The 15998-nt window shown below is 39.6% G+C and overlaps 45 non-coding genes across 45 annotated transcripts; 35 read left to right on the forward strand and 10 right to left on the reverse strand.

Annotated features, from left to right (window-relative positions):
• The first annotated feature begins 152 nt into the window (after positions 1 to 152).
• Trnag-ucc (transfer RNA glycine (anticodon UCC)) lies at positions 153 to 224 on the forward strand. Its single transcript has one exon. It is a non-coding gene; the product is annotated as a tRNA-Gly (tRNA).
• An 87-nt stretch (positions 225 to 311) lies between these two features.
• Positions 312 to 383, forward strand: Trnag-ucc (transfer RNA glycine (anticodon UCC)). The gene has a single exon. It is a non-coding gene; the product is annotated as a tRNA-Gly (tRNA).
• Positions 384 to 585: 202 nt separating this feature from the next.
• Trnae-cuc (transfer RNA glutamic acid (anticodon CUC)) lies at positions 586 to 657 on the reverse strand. Its single transcript has one exon. It is a non-coding gene; the product is annotated as a tRNA-Glu (tRNA).
• A 549-nt stretch (positions 658 to 1206) lies between these two features.
• Trnal-caa (transfer RNA leucine (anticodon CAA)) lies at positions 1207 to 1324 on the forward strand. Its single transcript has 2 exons — positions 1207 to 1244; positions 1280 to 1324. It is a non-coding gene; the product is annotated as a tRNA-Leu (tRNA).
• A 65-nt stretch (positions 1325 to 1389) lies between these two features.
• On the forward strand, positions 1390 to 1461 carry Trnag-ucc (transfer RNA glycine (anticodon UCC)). Its single transcript has one exon. It is a non-coding gene; the product is annotated as a tRNA-Gly (tRNA).
• Positions 1462 to 1548: 87 nt separating this feature from the next.
• Positions 1549 to 1620, forward strand: Trnag-ucc (transfer RNA glycine (anticodon UCC)). Its single transcript has one exon. It is a non-coding gene; the product is annotated as a tRNA-Gly (tRNA).
• A 202-nt stretch (positions 1621 to 1822) lies between these two features.
• Trnae-cuc (transfer RNA glutamic acid (anticodon CUC)) lies at positions 1823 to 1894 on the reverse strand. The gene has a single exon. It is a non-coding gene; the product is annotated as a tRNA-Glu (tRNA).
• Positions 1895 to 2443: 549 nt separating this feature from the next.
• Positions 2444 to 2561, forward strand: Trnal-caa (transfer RNA leucine (anticodon CAA)). Its single transcript has 2 exons — positions 2444 to 2481; positions 2517 to 2561. It is a non-coding gene; the product is annotated as a tRNA-Leu (tRNA).
• Positions 2562 to 2626: 65 nt separating this feature from the next.
• Positions 2627 to 2698, forward strand: Trnag-ucc (transfer RNA glycine (anticodon UCC)). Its single transcript has one exon. It is a non-coding gene; the product is annotated as a tRNA-Gly (tRNA).
• Positions 2699 to 2785: 87 nt separating this feature from the next.
• Trnag-ucc (transfer RNA glycine (anticodon UCC)) lies at positions 2786 to 2857 on the forward strand. Its single transcript has one exon. It is a non-coding gene; the product is annotated as a tRNA-Gly (tRNA).
• A 202-nt stretch (positions 2858 to 3059) lies between these two features.
• Trnae-cuc (transfer RNA glutamic acid (anticodon CUC)) lies at positions 3060 to 3131 on the reverse strand. The gene has a single exon. It is a non-coding gene; the product is annotated as a tRNA-Glu (tRNA).
• A 549-nt stretch (positions 3132 to 3680) lies between these two features.
• On the forward strand, positions 3681 to 3798 carry Trnal-caa (transfer RNA leucine (anticodon CAA)). The gene is made up of 2 exons: positions 3681 to 3718; positions 3754 to 3798. It is a non-coding gene; the product is annotated as a tRNA-Leu (tRNA).
• A 65-nt stretch (positions 3799 to 3863) lies between these two features.
• Positions 3864 to 3935, forward strand: Trnag-ucc (transfer RNA glycine (anticodon UCC)). The gene has a single exon. It is a non-coding gene; the product is annotated as a tRNA-Gly (tRNA).
• Positions 3936 to 4297: 362 nt separating this feature from the next.
• On the reverse strand, positions 4298 to 4369 carry Trnae-cuc (transfer RNA glutamic acid (anticodon CUC)). The gene has a single exon. It is a non-coding gene; the product is annotated as a tRNA-Glu (tRNA).
• A 549-nt stretch (positions 4370 to 4918) lies between these two features.
• Positions 4919 to 5036, forward strand: Trnal-caa (transfer RNA leucine (anticodon CAA)). The gene is made up of 2 exons: positions 4919 to 4956; positions 4992 to 5036. It is a non-coding gene; the product is annotated as a tRNA-Leu (tRNA).
• A 65-nt stretch (positions 5037 to 5101) lies between these two features.
• On the forward strand, positions 5102 to 5173 carry Trnag-ucc (transfer RNA glycine (anticodon UCC)). The gene has a single exon. It is a non-coding gene; the product is annotated as a tRNA-Gly (tRNA).
• An 87-nt stretch (positions 5174 to 5260) lies between these two features.
• Positions 5261 to 5332, forward strand: Trnag-ucc (transfer RNA glycine (anticodon UCC)). The gene has a single exon. It is a non-coding gene; the product is annotated as a tRNA-Gly (tRNA).
• An 823-nt stretch (positions 5333 to 6155) lies between these two features.
• On the forward strand, positions 6156 to 6273 carry Trnal-caa (transfer RNA leucine (anticodon CAA)). Its single transcript has 2 exons — positions 6156 to 6193; positions 6229 to 6273. It is a non-coding gene; the product is annotated as a tRNA-Leu (tRNA).
• A 65-nt stretch (positions 6274 to 6338) lies between these two features.
• On the forward strand, positions 6339 to 6410 carry Trnag-ucc (transfer RNA glycine (anticodon UCC)). Its single transcript has one exon. It is a non-coding gene; the product is annotated as a tRNA-Gly (tRNA).
• An 87-nt stretch (positions 6411 to 6497) lies between these two features.
• On the forward strand, positions 6498 to 6569 carry Trnag-ucc (transfer RNA glycine (anticodon UCC)). The gene has a single exon. It is a non-coding gene; the product is annotated as a tRNA-Gly (tRNA).
• Positions 6570 to 6771: 202 nt separating this feature from the next.
• On the reverse strand, positions 6772 to 6843 carry Trnae-cuc (transfer RNA glutamic acid (anticodon CUC)). The gene has a single exon. It is a non-coding gene; the product is annotated as a tRNA-Glu (tRNA).
• A 549-nt stretch (positions 6844 to 7392) lies between these two features.
• On the forward strand, positions 7393 to 7510 carry Trnal-caa (transfer RNA leucine (anticodon CAA)). The gene is made up of 2 exons: positions 7393 to 7430; positions 7466 to 7510. It is a non-coding gene; the product is annotated as a tRNA-Leu (tRNA).
• Positions 7511 to 7575: 65 nt separating this feature from the next.
• Positions 7576 to 7647, forward strand: Trnag-ucc (transfer RNA glycine (anticodon UCC)). The gene has a single exon. It is a non-coding gene; the product is annotated as a tRNA-Gly (tRNA).
• An 87-nt stretch (positions 7648 to 7734) lies between these two features.
• On the forward strand, positions 7735 to 7806 carry Trnag-ucc (transfer RNA glycine (anticodon UCC)). Its single transcript has one exon. It is a non-coding gene; the product is annotated as a tRNA-Gly (tRNA).
• Positions 7807 to 8008: 202 nt separating this feature from the next.
• Positions 8009 to 8080, reverse strand: Trnae-cuc (transfer RNA glutamic acid (anticodon CUC)). The gene has a single exon. It is a non-coding gene; the product is annotated as a tRNA-Glu (tRNA).
• A 549-nt stretch (positions 8081 to 8629) lies between these two features.
• On the forward strand, positions 8630 to 8747 carry Trnal-caa (transfer RNA leucine (anticodon CAA)). The gene is made up of 2 exons: positions 8630 to 8667; positions 8703 to 8747. It is a non-coding gene; the product is annotated as a tRNA-Leu (tRNA).
• Positions 8748 to 8812: 65 nt separating this feature from the next.
• Positions 8813 to 8884, forward strand: Trnag-ucc (transfer RNA glycine (anticodon UCC)). The gene has a single exon. It is a non-coding gene; the product is annotated as a tRNA-Gly (tRNA).
• A 90-nt stretch (positions 8885 to 8974) lies between these two features.
• On the forward strand, positions 8975 to 9046 carry Trnag-ucc (transfer RNA glycine (anticodon UCC)). The gene has a single exon. It is a non-coding gene; the product is annotated as a tRNA-Gly (tRNA).
• A 202-nt stretch (positions 9047 to 9248) lies between these two features.
• On the reverse strand, positions 9249 to 9320 carry Trnae-cuc (transfer RNA glutamic acid (anticodon CUC)). The gene has a single exon. It is a non-coding gene; the product is annotated as a tRNA-Glu (tRNA).
• Positions 9321 to 9869: 549 nt separating this feature from the next.
• On the forward strand, positions 9870 to 9987 carry Trnal-caa (transfer RNA leucine (anticodon CAA)). Its single transcript has 2 exons — positions 9870 to 9907; positions 9943 to 9987. It is a non-coding gene; the product is annotated as a tRNA-Leu (tRNA).
• A 65-nt stretch (positions 9988 to 10052) lies between these two features.
• Positions 10053 to 10124, forward strand: Trnag-ucc (transfer RNA glycine (anticodon UCC)). The gene has a single exon. It is a non-coding gene; the product is annotated as a tRNA-Gly (tRNA).
• Positions 10125 to 10211: 87 nt separating this feature from the next.
• Trnag-ucc (transfer RNA glycine (anticodon UCC)) lies at positions 10212 to 10283 on the forward strand. The gene has a single exon. It is a non-coding gene; the product is annotated as a tRNA-Gly (tRNA).
• Positions 10284 to 11106: 823 nt separating this feature from the next.
• On the forward strand, positions 11107 to 11224 carry Trnal-caa (transfer RNA leucine (anticodon CAA)). The gene is made up of 2 exons: positions 11107 to 11144; positions 11180 to 11224. It is a non-coding gene; the product is annotated as a tRNA-Leu (tRNA).
• A 65-nt stretch (positions 11225 to 11289) lies between these two features.
• On the forward strand, positions 11290 to 11361 carry Trnag-ucc (transfer RNA glycine (anticodon UCC)). The gene has a single exon. It is a non-coding gene; the product is annotated as a tRNA-Gly (tRNA).
• A 358-nt stretch (positions 11362 to 11719) lies between these two features.
• Positions 11720 to 11791, reverse strand: Trnae-cuc (transfer RNA glutamic acid (anticodon CUC)). Its single transcript has one exon. It is a non-coding gene; the product is annotated as a tRNA-Glu (tRNA).
• A 549-nt stretch (positions 11792 to 12340) lies between these two features.
• On the forward strand, positions 12341 to 12458 carry Trnal-caa (transfer RNA leucine (anticodon CAA)). The gene is made up of 2 exons: positions 12341 to 12378; positions 12414 to 12458. It is a non-coding gene; the product is annotated as a tRNA-Leu (tRNA).
• A 65-nt stretch (positions 12459 to 12523) lies between these two features.
• On the forward strand, positions 12524 to 12595 carry Trnag-ucc (transfer RNA glycine (anticodon UCC)). The gene has a single exon. It is a non-coding gene; the product is annotated as a tRNA-Gly (tRNA).
• Positions 12596 to 12682: 87 nt separating this feature from the next.
• Positions 12683 to 12754, forward strand: Trnag-ucc (transfer RNA glycine (anticodon UCC)). Its single transcript has one exon. It is a non-coding gene; the product is annotated as a tRNA-Gly (tRNA).
• A 202-nt stretch (positions 12755 to 12956) lies between these two features.
• Trnae-cuc (transfer RNA glutamic acid (anticodon CUC)) lies at positions 12957 to 13028 on the reverse strand. The gene has a single exon. It is a non-coding gene; the product is annotated as a tRNA-Glu (tRNA).
• A 549-nt stretch (positions 13029 to 13577) lies between these two features.
• On the forward strand, positions 13578 to 13695 carry Trnal-caa (transfer RNA leucine (anticodon CAA)). The gene is made up of 2 exons: positions 13578 to 13615; positions 13651 to 13695. It is a non-coding gene; the product is annotated as a tRNA-Leu (tRNA).
• A 65-nt stretch (positions 13696 to 13760) lies between these two features.
• Positions 13761 to 13832, forward strand: Trnag-ucc (transfer RNA glycine (anticodon UCC)). Its single transcript has one exon. It is a non-coding gene; the product is annotated as a tRNA-Gly (tRNA).
• Positions 13833 to 13919: 87 nt separating this feature from the next.
• Trnag-ucc (transfer RNA glycine (anticodon UCC)) lies at positions 13920 to 13991 on the forward strand. The gene has a single exon. It is a non-coding gene; the product is annotated as a tRNA-Gly (tRNA).
• A 202-nt stretch (positions 13992 to 14193) lies between these two features.
• Trnae-cuc (transfer RNA glutamic acid (anticodon CUC)) lies at positions 14194 to 14265 on the reverse strand. The gene has a single exon. It is a non-coding gene; the product is annotated as a tRNA-Glu (tRNA).
• Positions 14266 to 14813: 548 nt separating this feature from the next.
• Positions 14814 to 14931, forward strand: Trnal-caa (transfer RNA leucine (anticodon CAA)). Its single transcript has 2 exons — positions 14814 to 14851; positions 14887 to 14931. It is a non-coding gene; the product is annotated as a tRNA-Leu (tRNA).
• A 65-nt stretch (positions 14932 to 14996) lies between these two features.
• On the forward strand, positions 14997 to 15068 carry Trnag-ucc (transfer RNA glycine (anticodon UCC)). Its single transcript has one exon. It is a non-coding gene; the product is annotated as a tRNA-Gly (tRNA).
• The last annotated feature ends 930 nt before the right edge of the window (positions 15069 to 15998 follow it).

Raw genomic sequence — 15998 nt, forward strand, 5'->3', positions numbered from 1 at the left:
ACTCAAGAGTAAAACCTTGCTTCTCAGAGAGAAGCATCAGATTTCTGGTCTTCAATGAAGGCGTGGGTTCAAATCCCACTCCTGAAAAATTTTTCTCTTGGGCGATGTCCTTGTGAATGGATTTATTATTCTAATCTGTTGGGTTGTGTGATGCGATGGTGGTATAGTGGTTAGCATGGCTGCCTTCCAAGCAGTCGACCCGAGTTCGATTCTCGGCCATCGCAATTATTTAAACATTTGGTTGGTGAATTTCTTTAGGGCGATGTCATTATGAAATGGATTTGTGATACAAATCTTTTGATCAATATTAGGCGATGGTGGTATAGTGGTTAGCATGGCTGCCTTCCAAGCAGTCGACCCGAGTTCGATTCTCGGCCATCGCACACTATTAAATATTTAATTAGAGAAATCAGTAACAACTATCAACTGTTGTCCAAAGTTACACAAAGGCAGAGGAAAGAAATGAAAAATCTAAGAGGAAAATAGAGTATTATGTTGTGTGAGTTACGAATTTGCAATAATGTCGAAAATTCATAGAAATTCGTCTATGACTTAGATAGTATTAATTAAGAAATCTTATAGTCTTTCCCATACCGGGAATTGAACCCGGGCTTCCTAGGTGAGAGCCAGGTATCCTAACCACTAGACAATATGGGATTAGTCTATGTTATTGTTGCACAAATCTGCATAATTTAACAATAACGCGCTTTTACCCCTAGAGGGCAATCATGGGATCTACGGAAACGGTATGTGTCCACTTCCACTACGGTGCACCAAACCCCGAAGACGAGGAAAACCCTCTCTCCACGTATTTACCTCTTGCCCAGTAGATTGGCATGCCCTTTTTAATATCTATTTCTCTTTGATTGCATTGTAATGCCTTTCGCTTATTTTTACTTATTTTAAATGCACAAGCCCGAGACAAGTTTACTTTCCACTGGAAAACCCCTTTAAAAACTTACCACTTGACGAAATGTAATTAAGTAATTTATTGTTGCAACGATCTGCATAACTTAACATTAACCCGTTTAACAGTAATTAGCTACACTTAGCCCCCTTTTTGAAATACAACGCAGTAACGAAAACAACTGCTCGATACCAACGTCGACGGATGATCCTGTGGCGCACTTCGATTCAAGGCCAGATTAGCAATACAGAACATGGTTTATGGAAATTGTGTGGTTCCATGGGCATGGATAAACACATGTCAGGATGGCCGAGCGGTATAAGGCGCCAGACTCAAGAGTAAAACCTTGCTTCTCAGAGAGAAGCATCAGATTTCTGGTCTTCAATGAAGGCGTGGGTTCAAATCCCACTCCTGAAAAATTTTTCTCTTGGGCGATGTCCTTGTGAATGGATTTATTATTCTAATCTGTTGGGTTGTGTAATGCGATGGTGGTATAGTGGTTAGCATGGCTGCCTTCCAAGCAGTCGACCCGAGTTCGATTCTCGGCCATCGCAGAAAATTAAACATTTGGTTGGTGAATTTCTTTAGGGCGATGTCATTATGAAATGGATTTGTGATACAAATCTTTTGATCAATATTAGGCGATGGTGGTATAGTGGTTAGCATGGCTGCCTTCCAAGCAGTCGACCCGAGTTCGATTCTCGGCCATCGCACACTATTAAATATTTAATTAGAGAAATCAGTAACAACTATCAACTGTTGTCCAAAGTTACACAAAGGCAGAGGAAAGAAATGAAAAATCTAAGAGGAAAATAGAGTATTATGTTGTGTGAGTTACGAATTTGCAATAATGTCGAAAATTCATAGAAATTCGTCTATGACTTAGATAGTATTAATTAAGAAATCTTATAGTCTTTCCCATACCGGGAATTGAACCCGGGCTTCCTAGGTGAGAGCCAGGTATCCTAATCACTAGACAATATGGGATTAGTCTATGTTATTGTTGCACAAATCTGCATAATTTAACAATAACGCGCTTTTCCCCCTAGAGGGCAATCATGGGATCTACGGAAACGGTATGTGTCCACTTCCACTACGGTGCACCAAACCCCGAAGACGAGGAAAACCCTCTCTCCACGTATTTACCTCTTGCCCAGTAGATTGGCATGCCCTTTTTAATATCTATTTCTCTTTGATTGCATTGTAATGCCTTTCGCTTATTTTTACTTATTTTAAATGCACAAGCCCGAGACAAGTTTACTTTCCACTGGAAAACCCCTTTAAAAACTTACCACTTGACGAAATGGAATTAAGTAATTTATTGTTGCAACGATCTGCATAACTTAACATTAACCCGTTTAACAGTAATTAGCTACACTTAGCCCCCTTTTTGAAATACAACGCAGTAACGAAAACAACTGCTCGATACCAACGTCGACGGATGATCCTGTGGCGCACTTCGATTCAAGGCCAGATTAGCAATACAGAACATGGTTTATGGAAATTGTGTGGTTCCATGGGCATGGATAAACACATGTCAGGATGGCCGAGCGGTATAAGGCGCCAGACTCAAGAGTAAAACCTTGCTTCTCAGAGAGAAGCATCAGATTTCTGGTCTTCAATGAAGGCGTGGGTTCAAATCCCACTCCTGAAAAATTTTTCTCTTGGGCGATGTCCTTGTGAATGGATTTATTATTCTAATCTGTTGGGTTGTGTAATGCGATGGTGGTATAGTGGTTAGCATGGCTGCCTTCCAAGCAGTCGACCCGAGTTCGATTCTCGGCCATCGCAGAAAATTAAACATTTGGTTGGTGAATTTCTTTAGGGCGATGTCATTATGAAATGGATTTGTGATACAAATCTTTTGATCAATATTAGGCGATGGTGGTATAGTGGTTAGCATGGCTGCCTTCCAAGCAGTCGACCCGAGTTCGATTCTCGGCCATCGCACACTATTAAATATTTAATTAGAGAAATCAGTAACAACTATCAACTGTTGTCCAAAGTTACACAAAGGCAGAGGAAAGAAATGAAAAATCTAAGAGGAAAATAGAGTATTATGTTGTGTGAGTTACGAATTTGCAATAATGTCGAAAATTCATAGAAATACGTCTATGACTTAGATAGTATTAATTAAGAAATCTTATAGTCTTTCCCATACCGGAAATTGAACCCGGGCTTCCTAGGTGAGAGCCAGGTATCCTAACCACTAGACAATATGGGATTAGTCTATGTTATTGTTGCACAAATCTGCATAATTTAACAATAACGCGCTTTTCCCCCTAGAGGGCAATCATGGGATCTACGGAAACGGTATGTGTCCACTTCCACTACGGTGCACCAAACCCCGAAGACGAGGAAAACCCTCTCTCCACGTATTTACCTCTTGCCCAGTAGATTGGCATGCCCTTTTTAATATCTATTTCTCTTTGATTGCATTGTAATGCCTTTCGCTTATTTTTACTTATTTTAAATGCACAAGCCCGAGACAAGTTTACTTTCCACTGGAAAACCCCTTTAAAAACTTACCACTTGACGAAATGGAATTAAGTAATTTATTGTTGCAACGATCTGCATAACTTAACATTAACCCGTTTAACAGTAATTAGCTACACTTAGCCCCCTTTTTGAAATACAACGCAGTAACGAAAACAACTGCTCGATACCAACGTCGACGGATGATCCTGTGGCGCACTTCGATTCAAGGCCAGATTAGCAATACAGAACATGGTTTATGGAAATTGTGTGGTTCCATGGGCATGGATAAACACATGTCAGGATGGCCGAGCGGTATAAGGCGCCAGACTCAAGAGTAAAACCTTGCTTCTCAGAGAGAAGCATCAGATTTCTGGTCTTCAATGAAGGCGTGGGTTCAAATCCCACTCCTGAAAAATTTTTCTCTTGGGCGATGTCCTTGTGAATGGATTTATTATTCTAATCTGTTGGGTTGTGTAAAGCGATGGTGGTATAGTGGTTAGCATGGCTGCCTTCCAAGCAGTCGACCCGAGTTCGATTCTCGGCCATCGCAGTTAGTTTTATATCTTGGTAGATGAATTTCTTTAGGGCGATGTCATTATGAAATGGATTTGTGATACAAATCTTTTGATCAATATTAGGCGATGGTGGTATAGTGGTACGCATGGCTGCCTATCAAGCAGTCGACCCGAGTCCGATTCTCGGCCATCGCACACTATTAAATATTTAATTAGAGAAATCAGTAACAACTATCAACTGTTGTCCAAAGTTACACAAAGGCAGAGGAAAGAAATGAAAAATCTAAGAGGAAAATAGAGTATTATGTTGTGTGAGTTACGAATTTGCAATAATGTCGAAAATTCATAGAAATTCGTCTATGACTTAGATAGTATTAATTAAGAAATCTTATAGTCTTTCCCATACCGGGAATTGAACCCGGGCTTCCTAGGTGAGAGCCAGGTATCCTAACCACTAGACAATATGGGATTAGTCTATGTTATTGTTGCACAAATCTGCATAATTTAACAATAACGCGCTTTTCCCCCTAGAGGGCAATCATGGGATCTACGGAAACGGTATGTGTCCACTTCCACTACGGTGCACCAAACCCCGAAGACGAGGAAAACCCTCTCTCCACGTATTTACCTCTTGCCCAGTAGATTGGCATGCCCTTTTTAATATCTATTTCTCTTTGATTGCATTGTAATGCCTTTCGCTTATTTTTACTTATTTTAAATGCACAAGCCCGAGACAAGTTTACTTTCCACTGGAAAACCCCTTTAAAAACTTACCACTTGACGAAATGGAATTAAGTAATTTATTGTTGCAACGATCTGCATAACTTAACATTAACCCGTTTAACAGTAATTAGCTACACTTAGCCCCCTTTTTGAAATACAACGCAGTAACGAAAACAACTGCTCGATACCAACGTCGACGGATGATCCTGTGGCGCACTTCGATTCAAGGCCAGATTAGCAATACAGAACATGGTTTATGGAAATTGTGTGGTTCCATGGGCATGGATAAACACATGTCAGGATGGCCGAGCGGTATAAGGCGCCAGACTCAAGAGTAAAACCTTGCTTCTCAGAGAGAAGCATCAGATTTCTGGTCTTCAATGAAGGCGTGGGTTCAAATCCCACTCCTGAAAAATTTTTCTCTTGGGCGATGTCCTTGTGAATGGATTTATTATTCTAATCTGTTGGGTTGTGTAATGCGATGGTGGTATAGTGGTTAGCATGGCTGCCTTCCAAGCAGTCGACCCGAGTTCGATTCTCGGCCATCGCAGAAAATTAAACATTTGGTTGGTGAATTTCTTTAGGGCGATGTCATTATGAAATGGATTTGTGATACAAATCTTTTGATCAATATTAGGCGATGGTGGTATAGTGGTTAGCATGGCTGCCTTCCAAGCAGTCGACCCGAGTTCGATTCTCGGCCATCGCACACTATTAAATATTTAATTAGAGAAATCAGTAACAACTATCAACTGTTGTCCAAAGTTACACAAAGGCAGAGGAAAGAAATGAAAAATCTAAGAGGAAAATAGAGTATTATGTTGTGTGAGTTACGAATTTGCAATAATGTCGAAAATTCATAGAAATACGTCTATGACTTAGATAGTATTAATTAAGAAATCTTATAGTCTTTCCCATACCGGAAATTGAACCCGGGCTTCCTAGGTGAGAGCCAGGTATCCTAATCACTAGACAATATGGGATTAGTCTATGTTATTGTTGCACAAATCTGCATAATTTAACAATAACGCGCTTTTCCCCCTAGAGGGCAATCATGGGATCTACGGAAACGGTATGTGTCCACTTCCACTACGGTGCACCAAACCCCGAAGACGAGGAAAACCCTCTCTCCACGTATTTACCTCTTGCCCAGTAGATTGGCATGCCCTTTTTAATATCTATTTCTCTTTGATTGCATTGTAATGCCTTTCGCTTATTTTTACTTATTTTAAATGCACAAGCCCGAGACAAGTTTACTTTCCACTGGAAAACCCCTTTAAAAACTTACCACTTGACGAAATGGAATTAAGTAATTTATTGTTGCAACGATCTGCATAACTTAACATTAACCCGTTTAACAGTAATTAGCTACACTTAGCCCCCTTTTTGAAATACAACGCAGTAACGAAAACAACTGCTCGATACCAACGTCGACGGATGATCCTGTGGCGCACTTCGATTCAAGGCCAGATTAGCAATACAGAACATGGTTTATGGAAATTGTGTGGTTCCATGGGCATGGATAAACACATGTCAGGATGGCCGAGCGGTATAAGGCGCCAGACTCAAGAGTAAAACCTTGCTTCTCAGAGAGAAGCATCAGATTTCTGGTCTTCAATGAAGGCGTGGGTTCAAATCCCACTCCTGAAAAATTTTTCTCTTGGGCGATGTCCTTGTGAATGGATTTATTATTCTAATCTGTTGGGTTGTGTAATGCGATGGTGGTATAGTGGTTAGCATGGCTGCCTTCCAAGCAGTCGACCCGAGTTCGATTCTCGGCCATCGCAGAAAATTAAACATTTGGTTGGTGAATTTCTTTAGGGCGATGTCATTATGAAATGGATTTGTGATACAAATCTTTTGATCAATATTAGGCGATGGTGGTATAGTGGTTAGCATGGCTGCCTTCCAAGCAGTCGACCCGAGTTCGATTCTCGGCCATCGCACACTATTAAATATTTAATTAGAGAAATCAGTAACAACTATCAACTGTTGTCCAAAGTTACACAAAGGCAGAGGAAAGAAATGAAAAATCTAAGAGGAAAATAGAGTATTATGTTGTGTGAGTTACGAATTTGCAATAATGTCGAAAATTCATAGAAATTCGTCTATGACTTAGATAGTATTAATTAAGAAATCTTATAGTCTTTCCCATACCGGGAATTGAACCCGGGCTTCCTAGGTGAGAGCCAGGTATCCTAATCACTAGACAATATGGGATTAGTCTATGTTATTGTTGCACAAATCTGCATAATTTAACAATAACGCGCTTTTCCCCCTAGAGGGCAATCATGGGATCTACGGAAACGGTATGTGTCCACTTCCACTACGGTGCACCAAACCCCGAAGACGAGGAAAACCCTCTCTCCACGTATTTACCTCTTGCCCAGTAGATTGGCATGCCCTTTTTAATATCTATTTCTCTTTGATTGCATTGTAATGCCTTTCGCTTATTTTTACTTATTTTAAATGCACAAGCCCGAGACAAGTTTACTTTCCACTGGAAAACCCCTTTAAAAACTTACCACTTGACGAAATGGAATTAAGTAATTTATTGTTGCAACGATCTGCATAACTTAACATTAACCCGTTTAACAGTAATTAGCTACACTTAGCCCCCTTTTTGAAATACAACGCAGTAACGAAAACAACTGCTCGATACCAACGTCGACGGATGATCCTGTGGCGCACTTCGATTCAAGGCCAGATTAGCAATACAGAACATGGTTTATGGAAATTGTGTGGTTCCATGGGCATGGATAAACACATGTCAGGATGGCCGAGCGGTATAAGGCGCCAGACTCAAGAGTAAAACCTTGCTTCTCAGAGAGACGCATCAGATTTCTGGTCTTCAATGAAGGCGTGGGTTCAAATCCCACTCCTGAAAAATTTTTCTCTTGGGCGATGTCCTTGTGAATGGATTTATTATTCTAATCTGTTGGGTTGTGTAATGCGATGGTGGTATAGTGGTTAGCATGGCTGCCTTCCAAGCAGTCGACCCGAGTTCGATTCTCGGCCATCGCAGAAAATTAAACATTTGGTTGGTGAATTTCTTTAGGGCGATGTCATTATGAAATGGATTTGTGATACAAATCTTTTGATCAATATTAGGCGATGGTGGTATAGTGGTTAGCATGGCTGCCTTCCAAGCAGTCGACCCGAGTTCGATTCTCGGCCATCGCACACTATTAAATATTTAATTAGAGAAATCAGTAACAACTATCAACTGTTGTCCAAAGTTACACAAAGGCAGAGGAAAGAAATGAAAAATCTAAGAGGAAAATAGAGTATTATGTTGTGTGAGTTACGAATTTGCAATAATGTCGAAAATTCATAGAAATACGTCTATGACTTAGATAGTATTAATTAAGAAATCTTATAGTCTTTCCCATACCGGAAATTGAACCCGGGCTTCCTAGGTGAGAGCCAGGTATCCTAACCACTAGACAATATGGGATTAGTCTATGTTATTGTTGCACAAATCTGCATAATTTAACAATAACGCGCTTTTCCCCCTAGAGGGCAATCATGGGATCTACGGAAACGGTATGTGTCCACTTCCACTACGGTGCACCAAACCCCGAAGACGAGGAAAACCCTCTCTCCACGTATTTACCTCTTGCCCAGTAGATTGGCATGCCCTTTTTAATATCTATTTCTCTTTGATTGCATTGTAATGCCTTTCGCTTATTTTTACTTATTTTAAATGCACAAGCCCGAGACAAGTTTACTTTCCACTGGAAAACCCCTTTAAAAACTTACCACTTGACGAAATGGAATTAAGTAATTTATTGTTGCAACGATCTGCATAACTTAACATTAACCCGTTTAACAGTAATTAGCTACACTTAGCCCCCTTTTTGAAATACAACGCAGTAACGAAAACAACTGCTCGATACCAACGTCGACGGATGATCCTGTGGCGCACTTCGATTCAAGGCCAGATTAGCAATACAGAACATGGTTTATGGAAATTGTGTGGTTCCATGGGCATGGATAAACACATGTCAGGATGGCCGAGCGGTATAAGGCGCCAGACTCAAGAGTAAAACCTTGCTTCTCAGAGAGAAGCATCAGATTTCTGGTCTTCAATGAAGGCGTGGGTTCAAATCCCACTCCTGAAAAATTTTTCTCTTGGGCGATGTCCTTGTGAATGGATTTATTATTCTAATCTGTTGGGTTGTGTAATGCGATGGTGGTATAGTGGTTAGCATGGCTGCCTTCCAAGCAGTCGACCCGAGTTCGATTCTCGGCCATCGCAGAAAATTAAACATTTGGTTGGTGAATTTCTTTAGGGCGATGTCATTATGAAATGGATTTGTGATGATACAAATCTTTTGATCAATATTAGGCGATGGTGGTATAGTGGTTAGCATGGCTGCCTTCCAAGCAGTCGACCCGAGTTCGATTCTCGGCCATCGCACACTATTAAATATTTAATTAGAGAAATCAGTAACAACTATCAACTGTTGTCCAAAGTTACACAAAGGCAGAGGAAAGAAATGAAAAATCTAAGAGGAAAATAGAGTATTATGTTGTGTGAGTTACGAATTTGCAATAATGTCGAAAATTCATAGAAATACGTCTATGACTTAGATAGTATTAATTAAGAAATCTTATAGTCTTTCCCATACCGGGAATTGAACCCGGGCTTCCTAGGTGAGAGCCAGGTATCCTAACCACTAGACAATATGGGATCAGTCTATGTTATTGTTGCACAAATCTGCATAATTTAACAATAACGCGCTTTTCCCCCTAGAGGGCAATCATGGGATCTACGGAAACGGTATGTGTCCACTTCCACTACGGTGCACCAAACCCCGAAGACGAGGAGGGGCCTCTCTCCACGTATTTACCTCTTGCCCAGTAGATTGGCATGCCCTTTTTAATATCTATTTCTCTTTGATTGCATTGTAATGCCTTTCGCTTATTTTTACTTATTTTAAATGCACAAGCCCGAGACAAGTTTACTTTCCACTGGAAAACCCCTTTAAAAACTTACCACTTGACGAAATGGAATTAAGTAATTTATTGTTGCAACGATCTGCATAACTTAACATTAACCCGTTTAACAGTAATTAGCTACACTTAGCCCCCTTTTTGAAATACAACGCAGTAACGAAAACAACTGCTCGATACCAACGTCGACGGATGATCCTGTGGCGCACTTCGATTCAAGGCCAGATTAGCAATACAGAACATGGTTTATGGAAATTGTGTGGTTCCATGGGCATGGATAAACACATGTCAGGATGGCCGAGCGGTATAAGGCGCCAGACTCAAGAGTAAAACCTTGCTTCTCAGAGAGAAGCATCAGATTTCTGGTCTTCAATGAAGGCGTGGGTTCAAATCCCACTCCTGAAAAATTTTTCTCTTGGGCGATGTCCTTGTGAATGGATTTATTATTCTAATCTGTTGGGTTGTGTGATGCGATGGTGGTATAGTGGTTAGCATGGCTGCCTTCCAAGCAGTCGACCCGAGTTCGATTCTCGGCCATCGCAATTATTTAAACATTTGGTTGGTGAATTTCTTTAGGGCGATGTCATTATGAAATGGATTTGTGATACAAATCTTTTGATCAATATTAGGCGATGGTGGTATAGTGGTTAGCATGGCTGCCTTCCAAGCAGTCGACCCGAGTTCGATTCTCGGCCATCGCACACTATTAAATATTTAATTAGAGAAATCAGTAACAACTATCAACTGTTGTCCAAAGTTACACAAAGGCAGAGGAAAGAAATGAAAAATCTAAGAGGAAAATAGAGTATTATGTTGTGTGAGTTACGAATTTGCAATAATGTCGAAAATTCATAGAAATACGTCTATGACTTAGATAGTATTAATTAAGAAATCTTATAGTCTTTCCCATACCGGAAATTGAACCCGGGCTTCCTAGGTGAGAGCCAGGTATCCTAATCACTAGACAATATGGGATTAGTCTATGTTATTGTTGCACAAATCTGCATAATTTAACAATAACGCGCTTTTCCCCCTAGAGGGCAATCATGGGATCTACGGAAACGGTATGTGTCCACTTCCACTACGGTGCACCAAACCCCGAAGACGAGGAAAACCCTCTCTCCACGTATTTACCTCTTGCCCAGTAGATTGGCATGCCCTTTTTAATATCTATTTCTCTTTGATTGCATTGTAATGCCTTTCGCTTATTTTTACTTATTTTAAATGCACAAGCCCGAGACAAGTTTACTTTCCACTGGAAAACCCCTTTAAAAACTTACCACTTGACGAAATGGAATTAAGTAATTTATTGTTGCAACGATCTGCATAACTTAACATTAACCCGTTTAACAGTAATTAGCTACACTTAGCCCCCTTTTTGAAATACAACGCAGTAACGAAAACAACTGCTCGATACCAACGTCGACGGATGATCCTGTGGCGCACTTCGATTCAAGGCCAGATTAGCAATACAGAACATGGTTTATGGAAATTGTGTGGTTCCATGGGCATGGATAAACACATGTCAGGATGGCCGAGCGGTATAAGGCGCCAGACTCAAGAGTAAAACCTTGCTTCTCAGAGAGAAGCATCAGATTTCTGGTCTTCAATGAAGGCGTGGGTTCAAATCCCACTCCTGAAAAATTTTTCTCTTGGGCGATGTCCTTGTGAATGGATTTATTATTCTAATCTGTTGGGTTGTGTGATGCGATGGTGGTATAGTGGTTAGCATGGCTGCCTTCCAAGCAGTCGACCCGAGTTCGATTCTCGGCCATCGCAATTATTTTAACATTTGGTTGGTGAATTTCTTTAGGGCGATGTCATTATGAAATGGATTTGTGATACAAATCTTTTGATCAATATTAGGCGATGGTATAGTGGTTAGCATGGCTGCCTTCCAAGCAGTCGACCCGAGTTCGATTCTCGGCCATCGCACACTATTAAATATTTAATTAGAGAAATCAGTAACAACTATCAACTGTTGTCCAAAGTTACACAAAGGCAGAGGAAAGAAATGAAAAATCTAAGAGGAAAATAGAGTATTATGTTGTGTGAGTTACGAATTTGCAATAATGTCGAAAATTCATAGAAATACGTCTATGACTTAGATAGTATTAATTAAGAAATCTTATAGTCTTTCCCATACCGGAAATTGAACCCGGGCTTCCTGGGTGAGAGCCAGGTATCCTAACCACTAGACAATATGGGATTAGTCTATGTTATTGTTGCACAAATCTGCATAATTTAACAATAACGCGCTTTTCCCCCTAGAGGGCAATCATGGGATCTACGGAAACGGTATGTGTCCACTTCCACTACGGTGCACCAAACCCCGAAGACGAGGAAAACCCTCTCTCCACGTATTTACCTCTTGCCCAGTAGATTGGCATGCCCTTTTTAATATCTATTTCTCTTTGATTGCATTGTAATGCCTTTCGCTTATTTTTACTTATTTTAAATGCACAAGCCCGAGACAAGTTTACTTTCCACTGGAAAACCCCTTTAAAAACTTACCACTTGACGAAATGGAATTAAGTAATTTATTGTTGCAACGATCTGCATAACTTAACATTAACCCGTTTAACAGTAATTAGCTACACTTAGCCCCCTTTTTGAAATACAACGCAGTAACGAAAACAACTGCTCGATACCAACGTCGACGGATGATCCTGTGGCGCACTTCGATTCAAGGCCAGATTAGCAATACAGAACATGGTTTATGGAAATTGTGTGGTTCCATGGGCATGGATAAACACATGTCAGGATGGCCGAGCGGTATAAGGCGCCAGACTCAAGAGTAAAACCTTGCTTCTCAGAGAGAAGCATCAGATTTCTGGTCTTCAATGAAGGCGTGGGTTCAAATCCCACTCCTGAAAAATTTTTCTCTTGGGCGATGTCCTTGTGAATGGATTTATTATTCTAATCTGTTGGGTTGTGTAATGCGATGGTGGTATAGTGGTTAGCATGGCTGCCTTCCAAGCAGTCGACCCGAGTTCGATTCTCGGCCATCGCAGAAAATTAAACATTTGGTTGGTGAATTTCTTTAGGGCGATGTCATTATGAAATGGATTTGTGATACAAATCTTTTGATCAATATTAGGCGATGGTGGTATAGTGGTTAGCATGGCTGCCTTCCAAGCAGTCGACCCGAGTTCGATTCTCGGCCATCGCACACTATTAAATATTTAATTAGAGAAATCAGTAACAACTATCAACTGTTGTCCAAAGTTACACAAAGGCAGAGGAAAGAAATGAAAAATCTAAGAGGAAAATAGAGTATTATGTTGTGTGAGTTACGAATTTGCAATAATGTCGAAAATTCATAGAAATACGTCTATGACTTAGATAGTATTAATTAAGAAATCTTATAGTCTTTCCCATACCGGGAATTGAACCCGGGCCTCCTGGGTGAGAGCCAGGTATCCTAATTACTAGACAATATGGGATTAGTCTATGTTATTGTTGCACAAATCTGCATAATTTAACAATAACGCGCTTTTCCCCCTAGAGGGCAATCATGGGATCTACGGAAACGGTATGTGTCCACTTCCACTACGGTGCACCAAACCCCGAAGACGAGGAAAACCCTCTCTCCACGTATTTACCTCTTGCCCAGTAGATTGGCATGCCCTTTTTAATATCTATTTCTCTTTGATTGCATTGTAATGCCTTTCGCTTATTTTTACTTATTTTAAATGCACAAGCCCGAGACAAGTTTACTTTCCACTGGAAAACCCCTTTAAAAACTTACCACTTGACGAAATGGAATTAAGTAATTTATTGTTGCAACGATCTGCATAACTTAACATTAACCCGTTTAACAGTAATTAGCTACACTTAGCCCCCTTTTTGAAATACAACGCAGTAACGAAAACAACTGCTCGATACCAACGTCGACGGATGATCCTGTGGCGCACTTCGATTCAAGGCCAGATTAGCAATACAGAACATGGTTTATGGAAATTGTGTGGTTCCATGGGCATGGATAAACACATGTCAGGATGGCCGAGCGGTATAAGGCGCCAGACTCAAGAGTAAAACCTTGCTTCTCAGAGAGAAGCATCAGATTTCTGGTCTTCAATGAAGGCGTGGGTTCAAATCCCACTCCTGAAAAATTTTTCTCTTGGGCGATGTCCTTGTGAATGGATTTATTATTCTAATCTGTTGGGTTGTGTAATGCGATGGTGGTATAGTGGTTAGCATGGCTGCCTTCCAAGCAGTCGACCCGAGTTCGATTCTCGGCCATCGCAGAAAATTAAACATTTGGTTGGTGAATTTCTTTAGGGCGATGTCATTATGAAATGGATTTGTGATACAAATCTTTTGATCAATATTAGGCGATGGTGGTATAGTGGTTAGCATGGCTGCCTTCCAAGCAGTCGACCCGAGTTCGATTCTCGGCCATCGCACACTATTAAATATTTAATTAGAGAAATCAGTAACAACTATCAACTGTTGTCCAAAGTTACACAAAGGCAGAGGAAAGAAATGAAAAATCTAAGAGGAAAATAGAGTATTATGTTGTGTGAGTTACGAATTTGCAATAATGTCGAAAATTCATAGAAATACGTCTATGACTTAGATAGTATTAATTAAGAAATCTTATAGTCTTTCCCATACCGGGAATTGAACCCGGGCTTCCTAGGTGAGAGCCAGGTATCCTAACCACTAGACAATATGGGATCAGTCTATGTTATTGTTGCACAAATCTGCATAATTTAACAATAACGCGCTTTTCCCCTAGAGGGCAATCATGGGATCTACGGAAACGGTATGTGTCCACTTCCACTACGGTGCACCAAACCCCGAAGACGAGGAAAACCCTCTCTCCACGTATTTACCTCTTGCCCAGTAGATTGGCATGCCCTTTTTAATATCTATTTCTCTTTGATTGCATTGTAATGCCTTTCGCTTATTTTTACTTATTTTAAATGCACAAGCCCGAGACAAGTTTACTTTCCACTGGAAAACCCCTTTAAAAACTTACCACTTGACGAAATGGAATTAAGTAATTTATTGTTGCAACGATCTGCATAACTTAACATTAACCCGTTTAACAGTAATTAGCTACACTTAGCCCCCTTTTTGAAATACAACGCAGTAACGAAAACAACTGCTCGATACCAATGTCGACGGATGATCCTGTGGCGCACTTCGATTCAAGGCCAGATTAGCAATACAGAACATGGTTTATGGAAATTGTGTGGTTCCATGGGCATGGTTAAACACATGTCAGGATGGCCGAGCGGTATAAGGCGCTAGACTCAAGAGTAAAACCTTGCTTCTCAGAGAGAAGCATCAGATTTCTGGTCTTCAATGAAGGCGTGGGTTCAAATCCCACTCCTGAAAAATTTTTCTCTTGGGCGATGTCCTTGTGAATGGATTTATTATTCTAATCTGTTGGGTTGTATAATGCGATGGTGGTATAGTGGTTAGCATGGCTGCCTTCCAAGCAGTCGACCCGAGTTCGATTCTCGGCCATCGCAACTAGTTTTAAATCTTGGATTCTTTTCTTTTCTTTTCTTTTCTTTTCTTTTCTTTTCTTTTCTTTTCTTTTCTTTTCTTTTCTTTTCTTTTCTTTTCTTTTCTTTTCTTTTCTTTTCTTTTCTTTTCTTTTCTTTTCTTTTCTTTTCTTTTCTTTTCTTTTCTTTTCTTTTCTTTTCTTTTCTTTTCTTTTCTTTTCTTTTCTTTTCTTTTCTTTTCTTTTCTTTTCTTTTCTTTTCTTTTCTTTTCTTTTCTTTTCTTTTCTTTTCTTTTCTTTTCTTTTCTTTTCTTTTCTTTTCTTTTCTTTTCTTTTCTTTTCTTTTCTTTTCTTTTCTTTTCTTTTCTTTTCTTTTCTTTTCTTTTCTTTTCTTTTCTTTTCTTTTCTTTTCTTTTCTTTTCTTTTCTTTTCTTTTCTTTTCTTTTCTTTTCTTTTCTTTTCTTTTCTTTTCTTTTCTTTTCTTTTCTTTTCTTTTCTTTTCTTTTCTTTTCTTTTCTTTTCTTTTCTTTTCTTTTCTTTTCTTTTCTTTTCTTTTCTTTTCTTTTCTTTTCTTTTCTTTTCTTTTCTTTTCTTTTCTTTTCTTTTCTTTTCTTTTCTTTTCTTTTCTTTTCTTTTCTTTTCTTTTCTTTTCTTTTCTTTTCTTTTCTTTTCTTTTCTTTTCTTTTCTTTTCTTTTCTTTTCTTTTCTTTTCTTTTCTTTTCTTTTCTTTTCTTTTCTTTTCTTTTCTTTTCTTTTCTTTTCTTTTCTTTTCTTTTCTTTTCTTTTCTTTTCTTTTCTTTTCTTTTCTTTTCTTTGGAATAATTGCTAGTGTCCCCTTTCTTAATAATGGGGACCGTTCGCGATTTCTTCCAACAATTAGGAATCCCTAGCTTCCAAACCATTTTACAAACTGTTTCCAGCAGAATGCAGTTGTGGTCGATGGCTCTAAGATGAC

This window comes from Daphnia carinata, chromosome 7 (assembly GCF_022539665.2).
Source record: "Daphnia carinata strain CSIRO-1 chromosome 7, CSIRO_AGI_Dcar_HiC_V3, whole genome shotgun sequence".
NCBI classification, from domain to species: Eukaryota; Metazoa; Arthropoda; class Branchiopoda; order Diplostraca; family Daphniidae; genus Daphnia; species Daphnia carinata.